The sequence below is a fragment of the Lynx rufus genome, unplaced genomic scaffold (genome assembly GCF_022079265.1).
Source record: "Lynx rufus isolate CCGP_SWC_20201006 ecotype Redwood Valley unplaced genomic scaffold, mLynRuf1.p SCAF_1, whole genome shotgun sequence".
Taxonomy (NCBI): Eukaryota; Metazoa; Chordata; class Mammalia; order Carnivora; family Felidae; genus Lynx; species Lynx rufus.
In genome coordinates this window covers 193,604,953-193,625,452 of record NW_025814823.1, presented here as the reverse complement: position 1 = coordinate 193,625,452, position 20,500 = coordinate 193,604,953, and the positions used below count along the sequence as shown (strand labels likewise).

Sequence of the window (20,500 nt, the reverse complement as noted above, 5' to 3'; positions counted from 1 at the left end):
TCAGGGCTCCAGTGCCACAATGCAAGCTGTCACGGGGGCTCTTCTTGGACACCAGTGAGCCTGGAAGATTCCAGTCACCTGAGATCTTCAGCCCTGAGGTTGGAATTGACCTGGGGGCCTCAGCTTGCTATGACTGTCGCTGCCCATGTGTTCTTCCCCATGCCTCACCTTACCCCTCCAAATGTGTTAAACATCAGTGAAACTTGTGTTTGTGTTGTGTGATCTATAACACACCATCCTTTACCAGATACTCTCATATCCAAGTAGGTTACGAACAGAGTTCTCCAGCAACCTGGATTCTTTGACAGAAGGTGGTTTATAATGTTTGTCTAAAAGAAACGTAAACACGTTGTCCAAATGGAAAGTCAAGTAGTTTGAGCCCTAAAGGCTCTGGCTGTATCATGAATGGCAGTACCCGTTCTTTCCCCAATACTGATTTCTTTAGCAAGAAAAAAGGGGGTTCAAGGACACCTGGGTGGCTCAGTCAGTTGAGCATCCAACTTTGGCTCAGGTCATGATCTCATGGTTTGTGAGTTCGAGCCCTGCATCGGGCTCACTGCTGTCAGAGTTAGAACCCACTTTGGATCCTCTGTCCCCCTCCCCTAACCCCTCCCCCACTGTGCTCTCTCAAAAAATATTAAGACAAACAAACAAACAAATAAGTAGTTCAGTAAAGAAGCAAAGTAGACTTTACTCTCACATAAAGAAGTTCTGGTACTCATTCCAAACAGCTAAGGTAGAGTCCTATAGACTCAGGATCAAAAGACATAGATTTAATACTGGGATTTACTACTGTTTACCAAAGGTAAGTCTTGTCATCTCTCCAACCTTTAGCTTCCTCATCTGTAAAAAGAGGATATTCATCCCAGCCCTTCCTAGGTCCAAGGTGATTGTGAGTTCAAATCTATATAGAAGATAATTAAAAGCAGCGCACTGTGAAATAACCTGTTATTCACTGATATCATGTCAATTTACAGAGGGATTAAATAATTTTAGGGAAGGGTAGTGCTCAAAGAAAGATGAGAAGTGTTTAAAAAGGTTGCAAAAGGATGAAGAGAGGCTCTTAACCCACATTGACATCCAGGGCTACCTCTGCCTCCACATCTTTCATTCATTTCAATAATATTGAGCCCTGCAATGTTCTAGGCTCTAGGCTTGGACCTGGAGCTACAATTTTGAACAAGCCAGACAGTCTCTACGCCTATGGAATTACATGCTTGCAGGGAAGACACTCATTCAACAGGTGATTATTGTTTGATGGTTCATGACAACTATGACAGGTGGTAGTTGATATTGCAGGGAAGACACTTATTCAACAGGTGATTGTTGTTTGATGGTTCGTGACAACTATGACAGGTGGTAGTTGATAAAAGACCTGGAGGACACCTACTTCCAGCCATACAGCAGAATAATACTCCTACTATAAAACCTAAATATGCAGGATAAAGTTATAACAAATAGCCATTTTTATGAAAATTAGGAAATTCCAAGGCCAAAACAGAAAAAGGTCATCAAAACCAGAGTGAAATGCATAAGCCGACTCTTCAGGAGCTGCCATAAGCAAGGCAGAGTTGTAAATTGTGTGACAATCCACATGAACAAGAATGAGAAGTACATCTAAAAGTATTTAAGTAATGAAAATATTTTTAAAAGAAAAAGACACTGTCACAAGGGACCAGGCATATTTGGAAAAATACCAATTAGAATTCAGGGACGTAATAATATCTCAATGGAAGGGGTAAACAACAAATTAGTCAAAGTGGAAGAGAAAATTATTACACTGGGAGAAAAATGGAGATAATTCCTCAGAATATCACAAAGAGAGACAAAAAGACAGCAACCCTGACAAAGAGGTTAGGAGACCTGAAAGAGAAAACAAAATCCCAGGTGTATCTTCTGTGAGTCCCAGAGACAAGAGAGGATGGAGTAGAGGCAGTATTTAAAGGGAACTTTCCAGTATTTATGGAAAACATTAATACCCTGATTCCAAAGTTATGTGTCCCAAGCAGATGAAAATCAGCAGCTGATCCACTTGAAACTGCAGAACTTATAGAGACAAAGAAGATCTCAAACACACTCAGAGATAACAAGGTCTAATCTGGTGTGCAGGATGGATGGAATGTGGCCAAGAGGGCTTTTCCAAGCATGCTTTTTTCTCAAGCTGAGATATGACAGGTTAATAGGAGTTAACAAGGTAAAGTAAGAGGAGGGGAAGAGATGAATACTCCAGCCAAAGGGAACAGCATGTGCAAAAATTCTAAGGTAAGAAATCATGGTACTGTCGATGAACTAAAAGAAGCCAAGTGCTCCCGGAACAGGTAATAAAAAGGAGAAAAGGTTAAGTTGAGATTGGAGAATGAAGTAGGGAAGCATTTTGTAAAGGATTTTTGTCCTTATTTAAAGAGTAATGAAAATATATTGAAGAATTTTAAGTTAACTGTCTGAAAATTAAGAAACAAAGGTATCTTTAGGAGGGCAAATATAACTGAATATACCAAATGAAGGGAAACCAAATGGCCTGGTATTTATCAATCATGCATCTTTGCCTCAAAAAACTTAAAAGATTCTCTGTACAAGTTTAGACAAAGTCCAAAGGGGATCCAAAAGAGAGTGTTTGGGCAAGGAAGAGACTTTTATCTCAGAAGCTTATACAACATTATCCTAGAAAGGCCCAGAGTAGAGAATGAGCTCTTATATGTCTGAGAACATCAATGATGCTGCAATATTACAGTTTACTTAAGGCTTTATGAGTAAAGGATATTATTTGATCTAAATACATGGATATGAATTTAAGAAAAAAAGGCACTGAGAGGTGACATTATTTGTCTAATCAATAGAGTACTTCTGCCATCCATCCTACATACAGATGCCTGGAACAAGATGACAGACTCAGAAAATATTAGATATTTGAGTTACATGAACTCAGGTCATCTGGCACTCAAATGACTTTGCACTATAATAAAATCTACCACTGAGTGAATGCCTACTCTATGCCAGATGCTATGGTATGTCCATCATCTCATATAAACCTCATACCTATAAAGTACCATTATCCCCATTTTACAGATGAAAACCAGAGGAACAGATTTAAGTTACCTGACTAGCTTGACACAAACAGCTAATAAGCAAGTAGCCAGATTTCAAGTTCAGGTAGTCTGATTGCAGAGCCCATGCCTGTGACCTAATTCTAATGCTGTACTGGACTTTATGACTGACAGCATGATTAAAGGCAGGAGGCTTTACTGCCAGGTTCCCGGTACCTATTCTCACATGTCAAGCAATAACACACAACTAAAAAAAAAATTAAAAAGCAGACATTTGGAACCCAGAGTATCCACTCATCACTGTGAAGACAAAAGACAAGAGTAGATGGTCATTTTAATGCACCAAATACCACTTTTTTGAGTAGTAACACTGCTTTTGTGGATTTTGCATGCCTATAGATTCTTTTGGGATAAATGTTGAAAATAATTCAACTTTAATAAAGAAGACCCTAATTCTGTTGTTTACATCTCTGTAAGACATAACAAGCTATTTATGGATTTTGGGAAAGAAAGCAAGAGCAAGGGAAAAATAAATGAAAAGGAACATATTCCAAATATAGATCACTGATGGTTGATTTTTAAGTCATGTGGCCCAAATAATGGCCGCATGCTCCCAAATCTCCCCCCAGTGCTCCAATTGCTCCAGTGGCAACTTTTATGATAACGATGGGGTTTCCTGACTCAAAAATAGAAGAGTAATGTTCATCCTAAGATGGCCATGAGTTTCTAACCTAGGAAAATCCCTCTTCCCTCTGTGAAATTCTCCCTCTCATTTTTTCATTCAAAGGAATCATTCTAGCAATGAATAGTGTAGAGATTCCATGAAACATAGAATTGCAAAATGGTCACAGAAAATGTGAGCGTGCGCGCACACACACACACACTTCAGCCAGGGTTCCATCATATCTTGGCCTCACATGCCCCAAATGGTGCTATTTTCTCAAGGAATAGTCAAATATCAAGAGTCATGGCAACCCAAATGTCACAAAGACCCATGTGCCTACTCCAGCCATCTTAGTAGGCTGGGATCACTGATTTGGTCCCGGGAAAGCATTCTTCATGGCAGAGGAGGAAAGTGAGGAAAGAGTAAGGGATGGTACCTATTTCCTCTGGTCCCCATTTAAAAGGAGCTTACATGTGCTAAAGACAATATGGCAGTAGAAATAAATTTTAATTCAAATTATTTAGAATCACAGGAAATACTTTTAACAACACTGTTCAGCCATTCACAAAGCTGCAAACTCTTTCTGCAAAGATGTCTTTACAGAAGGTTGCTTTAGCACACTACAGGCATTGCTACAGACTTCCCTTCTGCCCTATAAAAGTGGCGCTTCTGTACCCCTCATAGGCAGATGTGCTCCAGGTTCAGTGCCTGTACCTGCATTAAAAAGGACTTCCCTGGCAGTCTTTCTCCATCACTTGCTCCCTGTAAAGCCAGACCTTACCATACCTACAGGGCACTCACCCCCTTCCAGCCTGCCGAAAAAAAGCTCCAAGTTCCTCCAAGGCAGATCACCCAGCTCTGTCTCAGAAGGTCAGAGAACTGATATCTAAGGTCCAACTGTTCCTCTAAAACTTGCCAACTCTACTTGGCAGAAGCCAGGCCATGGTCCCTACGGAGTGTTAAAAGGCTGTGTTAGTGACAGAATGGTGTTTTTGTCTCTTCTGCTCTGGAAACAAATACTCTGATGAAGCGAAGTGGCTCCATGCTTGATTTTCCATTTGGACAGGTGGTGTTTCTTTGAAACAGATGCTGTTTGTTGGCTGTCACTGCATGTCTGGGGTTGGGCAAGGGGCTGAATTATGTTTCTGAAGCCCTTAGGTTATAGATAAAGACCTGCTCAGCCAATGCCAGTCACTAGGGAAAGGCAATTGGTAAATCAACTAATTATGATCTATTGGTCCCTTTTATTGCCAACTGAATGTATTTACTGGTCCCAAGTGAAGTCTCCTTTCTTTATTATGATGAACAATCCCTTCAGTTAGAGACAGTGTACTCAAATCTGCTCAGTATGGGGGTATGGCCCATGTTTTACCAACCCAAGAAGGAAGCCACACCAGATTGGCCTGAGTTAAAACCTCAACTAATGATTCTCCTTCACAAGTCATTTACCAGGAATTTGATGGATTTGCTGAGTTATACCCTAATCAGGACGCTGGTCAAAATCTGGTCTTTAACTGTGACCGTGGTTACATGGAGTCTTTTCTGGTCTCTGCGCTCATGACATGTTTGTTTTCTGTCATGTGTCTTGTCCATGCCAGATGTATGGGCCAGGGGATGGGAGCTTCCTCCTACAGCTTAGTGGATGGTGGATGGGTACCCACAAGGGTCTGATATCCACTCCCTGTGCTTTCCATTCAGTTTCACAGATTCCTTTCTGAATATCTCCCCACAAAGACCTCTGTACACACCTCAGGGGGGAGCAGTGAGAGAGATGCAGTCCCAGCCCCTAAATGTTGTGTCACCAAGAAGACCTCATGAGCCGAATTACACAGGGCCTGCTGTTCTACCGAGTGCCATAAGAGTCAGCAACATACAAAAGGAGGAGAGTCAACATTTGAGTGGAAGGATTTATAAAGGTTTTGTGGCAGAGATAACATTCAACATAGGCCTGAAGAAATTGTGATAGATGAGGAATGGGTAGAGGGCGCTCCAGATGAAGGGGACCAAATGAGCAGAGGTGAGAAAATGGAGGGGCTTGCTTTCAGGAAAAACAAAGGATCCACTTTAACTAAAGAAGGCATTAATAAGTAGAAGCAATTGGCTGAGGTCATACTGTGAAGGATTTCAGATGTCTCTGTATTTTTTATTCAGTGTCAGGAGGGGCCATTAAAGGCCACTGATGTAGAGGGATCCTGGACCAAACAGGCTCCCAAAGATGATCCTGGCAGTGGTTTGCAATGTGAGTCACAGGGAGGAGGATCGCCAGCAAAGAGACCATTTAGAAGGCTGTTGCAGTTATTCTGGTAGGGGAGGATGAATGTGGTTACAGATCATAATGGGATGGCGACAGATAGAAATGGTGGGCTCTATGTTCTTCACCAGACATCACCTCTACCTTAAGTCTTAGTAGTTTGGAAAAGAAGTCTGTTATGCGAGCTTTTTGAGACTTTTGTGCTCTTGCCTAAGGCCTGACCAGGTACAAACTGATTCTGGCACAGACAGAAAGTGGGCAGATATGGGATTGACCTCCCAAAAGACTTATTGGCATCTCCTCACTTTTACCTCAGGGGTGCCTAGAAGGTTCAGAAAGGCATTGCTGGGAGGGTTTCAGCAAGAATGGTGGAGGCTCCCAATCACCTTTCTCTTTCCCCATTGCACTGACTGTATCTTGCCTGTATTTGGTGTTGTTTTTTTTTAATCAGACATAAGTTTAAGATTGCTCATCAACATTTTAGTCACACTGGTATTCTGACTGAATACATTTTTCTCCCTCACACAACCCTATTCTGGGAAGTATCTACTAAGAACTGTCTGTCTCCATTGGCATATGGCTGAAGGAGGGAGGTGAAGGCCATGACTCAGGAAGAGATAACATAAGGTTTTGTGGGAAGCGTTCCCACTTCCAGGGATTGAGGGTCGTCTAGTTGCCCACCTCCATACTAGGACCTCGTGACATGAATGACATCTTCAAGTTAGTTCGGTGGGCCTTTCTTGAACAACTTTTTTTTTTTTTTTTTTTTTTTTTTTTTTTTTTTTTTTTTTGCCTAGTGCTGATCTGAGTGCTACAGAGACCATAAGAGAGTTCTCTTTTAGAGAATCACAGTAACCCAGAATGTAATTGGGAAACAAATAAGCAAGTGCTGTTTTGTGTGGTGCTAAACCTATTGTTCTAAAGAACCATTCCCCAACTGCAGTACGTGTCAAATTATCTTGGGAAGCTGGTTAAAAATGCTCCTTTCTAGATCCTTGTTCCTGCAATTTCTGATTCCGCAGATCCAGGGTGGGACCCAGAAATGTGCAATTTTAACAAGTCCCGGGGCAACTCTGTTATAGGCAGACAGCAGTCCATTTTGAGAAACAGGGCTCGAGGTCAGAGAAGAGAGATGGACAAGGTCTGAGAAGGCAGCGGCTTAGAAAGAGAAGGAAGGTTAATACGATGGGAGCATGACAGGGAAACTACATTGAATGGTGTCCAAACCATGATCCTTGGAGTCAAGCAACCTTCATTCAGGTTCAAGGGCCATTACTTCACCAGCAGGTTGACCTCACTTGGTAAGTCATTATAACTTTATGAGCCTCTGTTTTCTTTTCTGTAAAATTGGAGTAATAATAATTCATTGCCGTTGCTCTGAGTTTTGATGAAATAGCACGAAGTGCTTGTCACAGAGGGTACTCATTAATGTTAATTCTCCACCCCTCTCCTCTTCCCATTAGACTTACCAAAAAGTCACTTGTGAACCAGATAACATGTTTCCCTTCTCTGTGAAACGCACTGTGTTCATCAGAAATGCACGTGAGCATCAGCCTCACCCCCCAGCACCGGCTGCATTAGAAATGTCTCTGAGAACAATTTGTGGTCCTCCCCCACAGAGAACACACTAAAAAAATAAAACCCTGATATTTCTTTTTCTCCCTCCCTCCCACCCTCCTCCCATAGTATAGTACTGTTCAGGGCCTGCCGCTGAGAATAAATACAGTATGTCCCAGGGCAATGACAGGCCTTTTCAATTGGTCCTTGTCTCCTGATGGGTAGCCAGGGATGCTTGTTGTCATGGTAACCCCATGAACTCTGTGACCCAGGTCGGGCCTGATCAGAGACAAAGCTCTCTGAGCAGAGAGGCTGGATTTGCCTGCATCCTCAGAAGAGCTGGAGAGAAAGGGAGAGAGGGAGGGAATGGGGGATAAAAAGGGAGAGAGAGAAAAAAGGATGGTGGGACAAAGAGAAGGAGAGAGACAGAAAGTGTGTGTGTGTGTGTGTGTGTGTGTGTGTGTGTGTGTGTGTGTGACAGAGAGAGAGAGAGAGAGAGAGAGGAGACTGGAGGTCTGCCAAAGGAGTGCTGCATCAATACAGAAGCTTCTCAGGTCAGGACACGTGGGATGGGTTGTAGAGCAAACCGAGAAATCCTCCTAGGAGACTTGCAAGGCAGCCCAGTGCAAAGGTCCAGGCAGTGGGGTGATGAGGGCTTGATTTAGCATTTTAGTGGTGATGATGAGACCTATTGTTAACATTTATTGAGCCCTGACTCATCCCCGGAGCTTCTATGAAATATTTGATGTGCATTAGCTTATGTAATCCTCACAACCCTGTGAAGGTAGTATTGTTTTCACCTTGATCGTATAGTTCGGGAAACTGAGGCACAGAGAGGTTATGAAACCTGCCCAGGATTACCTGGTGGGGAAATTGGAGAGCTGGATTTTCAAGCCGGGCAACCTGATTTTGAGACCTCTTCTTGGCCACTGGGCAAAAAAAAAAAAAAAAAAAAAAAAATGGATCTAAGGACAGAAACTGTGAGGAAGACATGATGATTCAGAGGATAAAGATCAGGTACTGCCCCTCCCCCAACTCACACATGTACAATTGCATTTAGTCCTGCAAGTCAGAAAGCCATGGTCCTGCAAAGGGAAGTGGCTCACTGTAGCCCTGAATTCCCCAGGGAGCCCTTTCCTCCCTTTTGCATTAGGAGGCCACACATATCCGTCTGTCCCCAGGATGGGGCCGTAGCACCAGGTGATGCCAATGCCCCACATGTAAAAATGGAAGAAGACACATCCAGTGTAAGCTAAGGTTCCCCACTGACCCATGACAGATTGCACCTAACACACCTCCAAAGATTTTCACGCCTCTCAAAAAACGCTGTAGTGCTTTGGACTCCTTTCACCAAAGAAGAGCTAACCATTTTAGATTGACTGTACTATCAGCACAAAGAGGGAGGAAACTTCATTCCTTCCCCACCTACTGTGTGCTGGGCAATGCCTATGCATTCAGTGCCCTAGGCACTGTTCGGGCATGAACCCTCCTCTTGCCTTTTGATTTAGGCATTATCATTTCCTTTTCACGAGTTAGGAAGCTAAGATTCAGAGAGGTGACATTCTGCCCAGGTTCTCACCGTGATCTGTGGGATGCAGCTGAAGCATAAACCCTGACTCCTGAACCGTCCTTCCTTCCACATTCCCACCTCTGTGCTAATGAAGACACCCCTCACTGCCTTTGCCACCTTTTAAGGTGGCATCCTTAAAACATGAGGGGAAATGAGACACCAGGTGGCCTCCACAGCCAGAGCACTCCCTCCTGAAGCACCAGGCTGGGATGGAGATCCGTGGTGCAGGTGTATTCTGAAGGACTGTGTTAAAACCACAAAGGCAAATGCACACTTACTCCTGTTACGGCTCTGTTCTTACCATGCCTGCTTGAGAAGCTTGTAAATGGCAGAGCGACACAGAGTAAGAGAAAGAGGAGGAAGGCAGACAGAGTGAGGTGGCAAGGATGGATCTGGGGAGATGAATGACCCGGGAAATGAATGGCCTTTACCACGGCAAGAACAGCGACCCAGCACGGGCTGTGATTTGCCTGCTGAAGCACTACCTTCTCCCGCTGGTATACAAATTGTATGTTGCTTTCTTTTAAGAGGCTGTTGCTGTCAAAAATAGCATCTTTTTTTCCCCCCTCTCTCTCCCTCTCATCAGCAACTTTCTTTCAGACTTGTCAGTGTTCTTTTCCAAGAAGGCAGCTGCTATTATACAAAGGCAGAGCAAGGGGGAGAAGGTCTGGGTACCTGTCCCAGTCCTGCCACTCAGGGTTTGTGGGTGTGGGAAGAGAATGTGCTTTGGTGTTGATCAGACTCTCGTTCAGACCCAGCCTCCCATATTTACAACCTGTCAGATCTTAGATATGTAGCAAACAGCCGTACGGACGGACCATCAGATGATTGTTAGGGCCTTAAAGTCAGGGCTGAGGACAAATCCCAGGTCTGCCAGCTAATGACAAGAGTTGCTCAGACAAGTTACTTCACCTTCCTCAGTTTCCCCAAATACAACAACTGGAGGTAACACTAGCATTCACATTGGTGGTTGTTAAATAATTAAATTAGATAATATAAGGTGCTTAGTACAGTGCCTGGCACATATTCAAGTGACTAAGAAATGTTAACTATCATTACTTAATCTCTCAGAGTCTTAGATTTTTCATCTTCCAAATGGGGTTCCTACTATAAGCTTTACATGGTGCATAAGGAATTCTTGACCATTAACCCCCTTTCCTCCCCCACTTCTCCTTTCCCTTCTGCTTCCCCTCAACACTCACCATCTATTCTGTTGGTTTGGGGATCTGATCCAAACAAGTGGTGATTGCCTTCTCTGGGCCAGACCACTCTCAGCTTCTTTACATCATAATGCGTGAAATTTCAGCATACCAAGAGACAGAAATATCTGAATGGACAGTTTTATTCTCTTTTTCTCTCAGTGCCCCCCAAAGGTCAGCTAATGGCCACCTTGCTTCCATCCATATGCCTAAAAGTAGAAAAGTCCCGCGCAAATCCTGATTTCTGAGGGCAAGCAGAAAGGAAGGGGAAGGGATGGCCCTGAGTTGAACCCCTGCACAGAAACTCTGGGTCATCTGTTTTAGTAACTTTTATGAATCACCCCATGTGCTGAGATCATGGGCTTGGTAATCACATCTAAGCAGCCTTTGCCTCAGGGAGGAAAGGGGCAAATCCCAGGTGAATCCCTAAGCAGAGTTGACTTGATATCCTAAGGAGCCGGAGGTAGGGAGTCAGGGGAGTCTCCAAACAAAAGAAAGTCAGGCAGGCATATTTGCATAGATTATTCATGCCTCCTCAGCACACACATCGAGCAGAAAAAGAACATAATGACCTCTTAATCATATTCTCTATTCTGAGGGGAATTAAATTTATTCCTCTGGAGGAATGTTAAGACAAAAAAATCCATAGCACTATTCAAGCCCAGGCTACTTGTGGCTTACAAACACCACAACTTGTCCCCACTCTGGTGTCTTTTCTCTTATTGCTTTCTTCTTTCTACCTATATTTCAAAGTACGGTCCAGTGAACCAAGGGCCAACTGTCCCACAGAACCTAGTAGAAAATTTAGCACGTAGAAAATTCCTATTGATTGTCGATTGTCCCACTGACTGATTTCTACCTGGCCAACTTCCATATGGTGACTTTCTGAGTATGTCATAAAATCAGTTGATGTGTCTGGTCTTGTGTAGATTCATGAGAACCAGGAAATACTAGTTCTACTGTATAACTATATAACATAAATTAAACCAACTCTTTTTTTTAAGTGTTTATCTTTAAGAGAGAGAGAGAGAGAGAGAGAGAGAGAGAGAGAGCATGAGCAGGAGAGGGGCAGAGAGAGAGGGAGACACAGAATATGCAACAGGTTCCAGGCTCTGAGCTCTGTCAGCACAGAGCCTGACGCAGGGCTCAAACCCATGAACCGCAATATCATGACCTGAGCCGAAGTCAGACACTTAACCGACTGAGCCACCCAGGTGCCCCAAACCAACCAACCTAACTCATGAGTCTCTTTGGCCATTACTAATGCACATCCTAAAGGCAGCAGATGAAAGCACAGGACTATGATCACACAATTTAATTTTATCAATATTCCTGGCATAGGATTTTTCAAAGCACTAAAGTAAGTGCTCTTAAGGAAAGCAAGATGATTATGACATTGGGACCCCTAAGACTGACTATCTAATGCAGGGGCTGCAACAAAAATGCCCCCAAGGGCCAGGTGAAGAAAATGAGTAAAATGGATTTGCATTAAACTCTTACATGTTTTCCTTATTTTTAATAGACCCATGAGTACAGTCACTCTTTCTCTATTCTAACAAAATAACAGTGCAAACACTCTGACAAATAATAATTATGGTTAACATTTTTTGAGCACTTGCTATATATGGCAAGCACTCTCTAAGTCCTTAGATGCATTCCCTAATTCACGTAATCCTCATAAGAACCCAACAAAGTAGGTACTGTTAAGAATCTCATTTTTAAGATAATAAATCAGTGGCATAGTGAGGTTAAGTAAATTATCAAAAGTCACACAGCTAGTGAGTGGCATAGCCTGAATTTGAATGCAGGCAGTCCAGCTTCAGAGTCTGTTCTTTTATCCACCACATTATCCTATAAGTGACAGTCTCTGAGTGATCAGAGAAAATGATGGGGACTTGGTGAACAAAAGAATATATGCCTATGTAGAGGGAAAAGGCTCCACTCCGTTCTGATTTAATATATTGCTGTGTCAGAACATTGCCAGATCTGGTTTTTCAAAGAAACTGGAAATCTCAATTTTTGCATGCACTGTTCAAACGTTGAGTGTTGGTCACAGTTAAGAGAGGAATAGAGAGACACAGGCTAGTACCAACTAATAGTAATACAAAAAAGAGAGGAAATCCCACGGAGATGATAGATGATCAATAGATCAGTAGATGGATGAACAAGGCACAGTGGGAAAACCATGCAGGGAGGGATTAATGTCCCACCCTTCAGGTGGGAGTCTGGGGAGGCACCCAAGAGGAGGTAGCAGTCCCCAGACAGGGCCCCAAACCAGTGGGGAGAATATATACGAGCAAGACGGGGAGAAAGATATTTCAGGTAAAAGACCCAGCAAGCATACAGTACAAGAGTGAAGGGGAGAGTAATTCATGCATTCTTTTTCTATCTTTCTATTGCTGTTTGCAGCAGGGAATCATTCCCTCAAATGAAATCGCTCATGGAATCCCATTATAAAAGACAAATGGGAGGGGGAAGCTGCTGAAAGAACAGAGGAGGGGCTGGAGGTGGTAGTGGAAAGGGGGAGGGGGAAGAGAGCTAGAGACAAGTTTGGGCCCAGGGTGGGAGACCTGGGAGATCAGCGTTCCTCTCTCCCTCAGGAGCCATTCTCTGTCACTGGTGGAGACCATTCTCCAACATGATGACCCTGTGTATTTTAAAGTCCACAAGAAAATAATGGTCCTGCTGGCCTGCTCAGCATTCTGTTCACATTGATGTCTGTCTTTTGGTGGCCAGTCCTTAGAATAGGCCCAGCTTTCCTTCCTTTCATTGAACCAGAGGTGGCTGAGATGAGACCAGTGGGCTGGCTCTTGCCCAGAATGGTGTTTTCAACCCCCTCTGTTAATTGTAGGGAGGCTTTCATTCATTCCCTCCATTATCTTTTGTCAAGCATCTGAAGTGTCTGATACAGACCCTGTGGCGGGGCTGCTGGCAAATGGTTCTGTGTTACAGGACCGGATGTGGTTTACTATGAGCTGCAAGTGCACTGCTTCTCACGACGTGGGGCAGGCTGGGGATCAAGCATGCCTCCAGAAATACCTTCTGTCCGTAGCACCCCTGCTGGAGGGGCCAGACTTCCGGTCCCCATCCAGGTCTCTGCACTGTACCAGGTGATGCTAGCCAAAGGGCCCCAAAGAAAGTTACAGGGCCTGGAGCGCCTGGGTGGCTCAGTCAGTTAAGCATCCAACTTCAGCTCAGGTCATGATCTCACAGTTCATGAGTTTGAGCCCTGCGTCGGGCTCTGTGCTGACAGCTCAGAGCCTGGAGCCTGCTTCAGATTCTGTGTCTCCTTCTCTCTCTCTCTCTCTCTCTCTCTCTCTCTGTGTGTGTGTGTGTGTGTGTGTGTGTGTATGTGTGCTTCTCCCCTGCTTGTGCCCCCTCTCTTTCAAAAATGAATAAATAACCTTAAAAAAAAAGAGCTACAGGGTCAGAAATAGATATCACACATGTAAAACTAGTATGCAGCTTCTGGGGGTTTGGGTAATACAACATATATTGTTGTGATACAACTATATTTCAGAAATGTAAAACTTCTTCATTCAAAAAAACTTCATCAAAAAGCTTTTGTTAGCTATTGTGCTGGGTTCCATTAAAGAACTCCTCTGGTTGGAGGACCCAGCCAATGGATAATAGTGTGATGAGCTTACTATTCTAGGGTATGCAAGTACAGTGGGACAGAAAGGAAGGCCTGATGCGTTCTGCCTGGGCCTTGCAGGAGGATTTGCAGAGAACAACATATGCCAGAGGCTTATATGATGAATGGGTTCTACACATTGGCCAAGTGTACCAGGTAGAGCATGTGCCAACACAAAGAGGTGTGGCTTTTGTGGCACTTCCAATCCAGCCACTTGTCCACAAGTAACCCCAAAGCACTTTAACATCTGTCATCTCATTTGCTCCTCACAATACAGACAGCTGGAGCCGGAGCTTGTAATTATTCCCATCTTACTGGGAAAACTGAGGTATACTTGCAGTAACCAAATATCCTGGTTTGCCCAAGATTGAGAGGGTTCCCAGGATGTGGAACTTTTGGTGCTAAAACCAGGAAAATTCCAAGCAAACTGGGACCAGTTGATCACCAGAGGCACAGTTACAGGTCTTTCCATATATCTTGACCAGAGATTAGTGAGGTACTCAAACCAGACTCAGATTCTTTTCTCCACCTCAGATGGAGAAATAGAGTGCTCTACATATGGTTTTTTTTTCTTTTTTTTTAAACCAATTCCTTTGTGTTATTTTGTACAGTCAGAAACCAAAGGCAAAACATCTGTCTCTAGCTGACTCAATGGCTGACCAACATTCCTTTCTCATGAGATCCCAGGACTGTCTGTTCCTTGAGTATACTCCAAGGGGAAAACCACCTGTGGTGGTCTCAGGTGAAGGGAACTTTGACCTCACCTGTATTCCCTAACAATACCTGGGGATGTCTGCATTTTAATTGAGGCTCCTGACATAACCCCACTAGCTATTTCCATCTGCTTGATCACTGTTTAACCTCTCCCACGTTACCTACCACTCCAAGCTACTGGGCCAGCAGAATCCCATGTGCTCTTAGCTTTCTGCCCTGTCAGTGATGATGTTTACCCTAGATGGTCCAAACCGACAGTGTCATAATCTGTACTATAAAGACAGAAGGGGTCTTTGAAATTATTATCTAAAAGGTAGGTGATTAAGAGGTGCTGTCTAGGATCCAGGTCCACAAACACCCAGGCCTGTCCTAGACCCAACCACTCTTCCCCTTAAGAAGGCAGGCCAAACATGCTTTGGTTCTTGCTGAGGCTATGGCTCCCACTCCAAGCAAAATGACCCTGGTTTGGCCTCAGCACAGGAGCAGAAACATCCAACCAAAGAAGGCCCTCAGCAGAAGTGGTTTACTCCTCCCTTGAAGACTATATAGGAGAGGCTGCTGCAGGGCTCAGAGAGAGGTATAAGGGGAGAAAGGAAGTGGCTGGACCTCCTTCACAGAGGGAGCACCCTGGTCCTCAGAACCCTCAAGTCCCATGAAAGGAAGAGTTGGAATGTCCATGCTCACTTGTACACCTGACCTTTAATTGAGTCCAAGGAAATTCTCTCCTTCCATGGTCCCTCTAATGCCTTTAAACCTCACTCATCAATAGTTGTCCTTCCCCTTCTTGAGGACAGATGCAGAGATCCTCGAAGTCTTTTCCCCCAGAAGTCCAGTGGATCCTAGACTAGAGGCGTCATGGACCAGTACAGCACCAAAAAAGAAAATGGTGGTAGGGACACATGACAATGTTTTTTCTTGCCAAGGAATCCTGGTATCTTAAAAGAAATGAAACAGGGGCTCCTGGGTGGCTCAGTCAGTTAAGCATCCAACTTCAGTTCAGGTCATGATCTCACAGTTCATGGGTTTGAGCCCCACGTCGGGCTCTGAGCTGACAGCTCAGAGCCTGGAGCCTGCTTGGGATTCTATGTCTCCCTCTTTCTGCCTCTCCCCTGCTCATGCTCTGTCTCTCCTTCTCTCTCGAAAACAAATAAACATTAAAAAAAAAAAAACAAAAAATGACCATTTCTCATCAACATAATATAAAAAGAGAAGCAATGTGTTAACACTAAAAAAGAAGGAAATTTCACATGAAGGACTGTCCTTTAAATGGAAAATTTTAGGGACGACTGCGTGGCTCAGTCAGTTGGGCAGCCGACTTCGGCTCAGGTCATGATCTCGCAAACTCCGTGAGTTCGAGCCCTGCATCAGGCTCTGTGCTGACAGCTCAGAGCCTGAAGCCTGTTTCAGATTCTGTGTCTCCTTCTCTCTGACCCTCCCCTGTTCATGATCTGTCTCTCCCTGTCTCAAAAATAAATAAAACGTTAAAAAAAATAAAAAATAAATAAATGGAAAATTTTAGCTTTCTGAAAACTCACTCTACAACCTTATCATTCCTTATTTTCCCATTGGGAAGTGAAAACTTCATCACAAATTGGCCTGGATCTTTGAACCAGCATTATGGAACCACGGATTGAATCCTTTTTATCCAGCATATGAATTCCCTCCATGCTTTTCCTGACCAACAGTTGTCCCATCAACGATGTCCCACCAGAGTGCCACTTTGCAAATAAATTCCCTGAGAGCTATAACAGCTCCAAAGTTTACCATCTCATTGAGCAGCATTCTGTGTCCCTGTGGCTTCATCTCTCTGATCTAATTCTGCCCTTCAGCATCACAAATAAATCTAATTCCTCTTCCATTGGCAACCAGTCTCCAAGTTTCCAGGTGAGCCCTGTTTACTTTGCTGGATCCCTGGATTCAGGGTTAAAGCTTTCGACGTTGTCTGTTCCTCTCATATGAGTCAGTATATTGGTTAATAATTGATACATATTCACTTAGGACTGCTTGGCAGTGTAGAGGGGCTGCTGGTCTGAGTCCTCTCCCTGCTTAAACACTTTACCTTCCCTGTCTCCCTTGCCTGCGGTGAAGACTTGACTTCTTGGCAGAGCATTCCAGGATGCTTAGGATTTGGACCCAGTCAGCTGTTATAGCCTAACCTCCCAGAAGCCCCCCTTGTGACCACATTCCCCAGACCTCTGCTTTCTAGTGCTCCTTCCTGATTTCACTCTTCCCTTTTCACAGAGCATGCCTGGAAGGTTTTCGAACTCCCACTCACTATCAGAATTAAACTCTTCCCTTTTCTGGTGCTTCCATAATTCTTTATTTTAAAATCGGATACAGTTTTCCATGAACTATTGGGAAGTGTTTCTGCCTCCCACATGAGACTGTACATTCCTTGAAGGTTGAGGTTTATAACTTGCTCAGTTTTTTATTCCTACTAAGTACCTAGTACTCTACTTAACACTTAATTGGCCCTGATAAATATTTGGTGGGTTGACTTGAAGACATCTACTCTTTCCACCAAAGCCTTTATAATCAAGTTAAAGGCTAAGGCTAATACACATAAAACAGTGGTAGGCAGGGCAATGAATTGACTGCTGGGTTCCAGGGAAGTTCAAAGGAAAGGTCAATGAGAAATCAAGCGTTCATGGAAAAATTCAAGGAAAACATGGGTAGCAATGCAGGGCAAGTGGTGTTAGGAGAGAAGTGAAGGAGAACAGCAAGTTGCAAGCACAGACAAGCAGGAAGAAACACAGTGTTTGAAGGGGGACAGGATGCCTGGCAGCCTAGTGTGATTAGAACTGAAGCTTCCTTTGAGGGAGGAGAGGCACAGCATATCGCTGCAGGCTGGGTATAAACTCCAAGGGCTGTTTCATCCAATACTCCTCAGATGCTCAAATTCAAGGTTTTGAGAGAGAGAGACGGTTGCTTTAAAACTGAAGCCCAGAATTCAGTCCTTAGCCTTTCCTAAAGCTGAAGCCCAATTAAAACCATCTGAAATCTCTCCCTGGACTGTTTCCCCCCCCCCAAACTTCAATTTCCTTGCACGTATATGATAATCAAACTTCTCCACAGTGGCAAGTCTGAATACATAGGATTTTAATGAGTATACGGTCATCCTGGAGACTACCTTTCTAGGGTTCCAACTCCTCCCTTCTCAAGACTTCCAAAGATAATTCCTTGATTCAGATACTCCCCTAGACCCATAGGCTCCTGTGGCTGAAAATCAGGGGTCAGGTAGTTGATGGTTTACCAGAACTAGCCAGCATAGCCTCAGGTTATTGTCCATCTAGCAGTATCAGATTTACCTCCTTAAAAAAAAAAAAAAAAAAAAAAAGTTATTTGGCCTCTTCCTTACAGTCAGCTTGTAAATTAGCATCTTATGAAATGGCCTATCATGAGCTTTTGTTCATTTGCTGCCTTTGCTCTGCTGTGGGCTTGGAGAATGGAGATTCTTGGATGTTACAACTGTGTGCAAAGTAAAAGTTTTGAAAAGGTCTGATAGAGTTGGGGGAGAGAGACCTAGATAATCTTTCTCAGGCTTGTTAATGCATATAATACCTCATGTGGGGCAAGCTGGAAAGCACAGTGGTTACATGCACAGACTTCATCCATGCAGAATGGAGTTAGAACCTTAGGCAATTTATATATTTGTCTGTGGAATGTAAATAGTAATAATATGCGCACCAAATAGGGATGTGAGGATTAAAAGAAATAAAGCATGTAAAGTACTAAGTACAATCCGTGGCCTATAATAAGCTCTCCAAAAAATAAATAAATGTTAACTACAATTATCATCCTATGATCCTGTGCATTTTCTTTGCACACTTTCTGGGCTCTTTCTGTTATGTTCCAGATAGAGGAGTTTACCAAATAGCTGAATTAGAGGCACATAAGGTTATTTTGCACTTAGATTTCATCCATTCATTCATTCATTCACCAATAAATAAATAAATAAAAAGGTATTTCTCACTTTTACACTGTATAGAACATCTTGTACTAAATATTGTGGGGAGGAGTTTAAAAACACAGGAACCATCATCTCTGCTCCAGGGAACTGACAGTCTATTTGAGGAGACCCATCCAATACACCAATTAGCTAGAAGATTACAGCATAAGGGACCAGAGTTAAAGTCCAGAGAATCACCCAGAAAGGGACATTCAGTGTTGAAATTTAATTAAATGCTTTTTCAGGAGTCCCTTTTTCAAACCAATTGTGAGATCATGAGCCCACCAAAAAAGGACATAAATTTTCCCCATATTTCCCATTGTGGAACTTGTGCCATGAGGAGGGTCCACTTTCTCTAAACACTTCTTCCCACTGTTGACCCCAAACTGGATTTTGTGCCTGAAGAGAACAAACAGGGGAGAGCTTATTTCTGAAGACAGAAAAGTGGTCTGATAGCTCACAGCAAAAATGAGAATTAAGAATTTGGTAACCCTGACATTTGTTCTCTGTTTCAGTTACTCCCTGTACTCCTCCCTCCCCTATGTTGAGTTTTTCTACCTACATTATTTTTAAATACAAAGACAGAAAAAAGGGGGGGAGGGGTCAAGAAATCTAGGCAGTGGCTGTTCTATCCCTGTGTTGAACATCCCTAAGGAAAAATCCCAAAGCCAATCATTGCCCTTTGTGTGTTTGGTCAAGACTAGAGTCTCTTCTGTTTTGTTTGTTTGTTTTTAGACAGAGAAAAAGAGAGAAAGGGTGTGTTTCAGGGTTCTTTTAATGGAAATTGTTTTCCCAGCTTGAAAATTACCACATTTAAACTCACAATGTGGGGTAAGTGAAATCATAAATATGAACTCCTTTTCAGGCAGCAAACGGCAAGCATTTGGAGTCTTTCTCCTTTGCCTTTGGGGATCCATATGCTACAGTCTAGTTAGCTGCCCAGCGACTGACAAACATAAATAAAAGGTAATAGTTGTAGTAAACAGAGTTCCTGTGAGTCAAGAAGTGTTTTCCAGGGAGGGATCGACATGCTTCTTATCACACTAGAGTCACCAAATAGCCAAAGTTTAGCTCTTATAAAAACAAACAAATAACACAGGCAATAAAAATAAAAATGTCTGTCTTGTCCACTGTCTACACCCAACAGTGGGGTAGAACTGGTATCTGAAAGCTCATAATAGGAAAAGAATTGGGCAAGAGGCTGTGGGAAGAGAGCTGGATATAATAGCCCATCTGCATTCCTATCAAATGCCCCTTGCCACCTACTATGGACATAGCTCCTCTGAACCCCTCCCTTTCATCCTATTTGGGCACCCATCTTAGTTAAATAAAAATTGAGCCTTAACTTAAGGTGGCACCATCAACAGAGAAATCCTCAAGAAGTAGCAAAATGGGAGGTGGGACAAATTATGTCCTGAAAGATGTCCACCTCCTTCTCTAAAGAACTATATTAGGCACTGAAGGATAGGGAGGCAAACTCAGTCAACCAAATTATTCCAGTCACCAACTAATGCACCTGTGGGTCCAGCACATAAACCCTGATAGCAACACTTGAACAGGGTCTTAATGGGGCAAGTGAGGGTTATAGGTAAAGAAAATTAGATGGACTCCCTTGGCCCTCACAGATGGCCCTGGATATGTTATGTGTACGTGTTGTCATTGATGTGACCAGAAACCCCTGCTGAGGGATCTGTTAAATACTAACCTGACTTACTGGAGCAGGTGTCTGTGGTCCTCCAAAGCTGTTCAACTGTTGAGCATGGTGGTTCCAACTAAAAGTCTCATAACCCTTCATTGCCTTTCTCTTTTAGCCCTACACAGCAGTCAAGTAAATGAAGTCAAATTGTTCTGAAAGCCTCAGGAAAATGACTCAAACATGGCCTTGTGATGAATCTGTTCTTCTCTGTCCTAAAATGTC

The 20,500-nt window shown here is 43.3% G+C and overlaps 1 protein-coding gene across 4 annotated transcripts in view; it reads left to right on the top strand.

The window, feature by feature from the left end:
• The window catches only part of GRIA1 (glutamate ionotropic receptor AMPA type subunit 1), a 304,474-nt gene that overhangs the window by 267,729 nt on the left and 16,245 nt on the right, over positions 1-20,500 (top strand). The window lies entirely within an intron of this gene.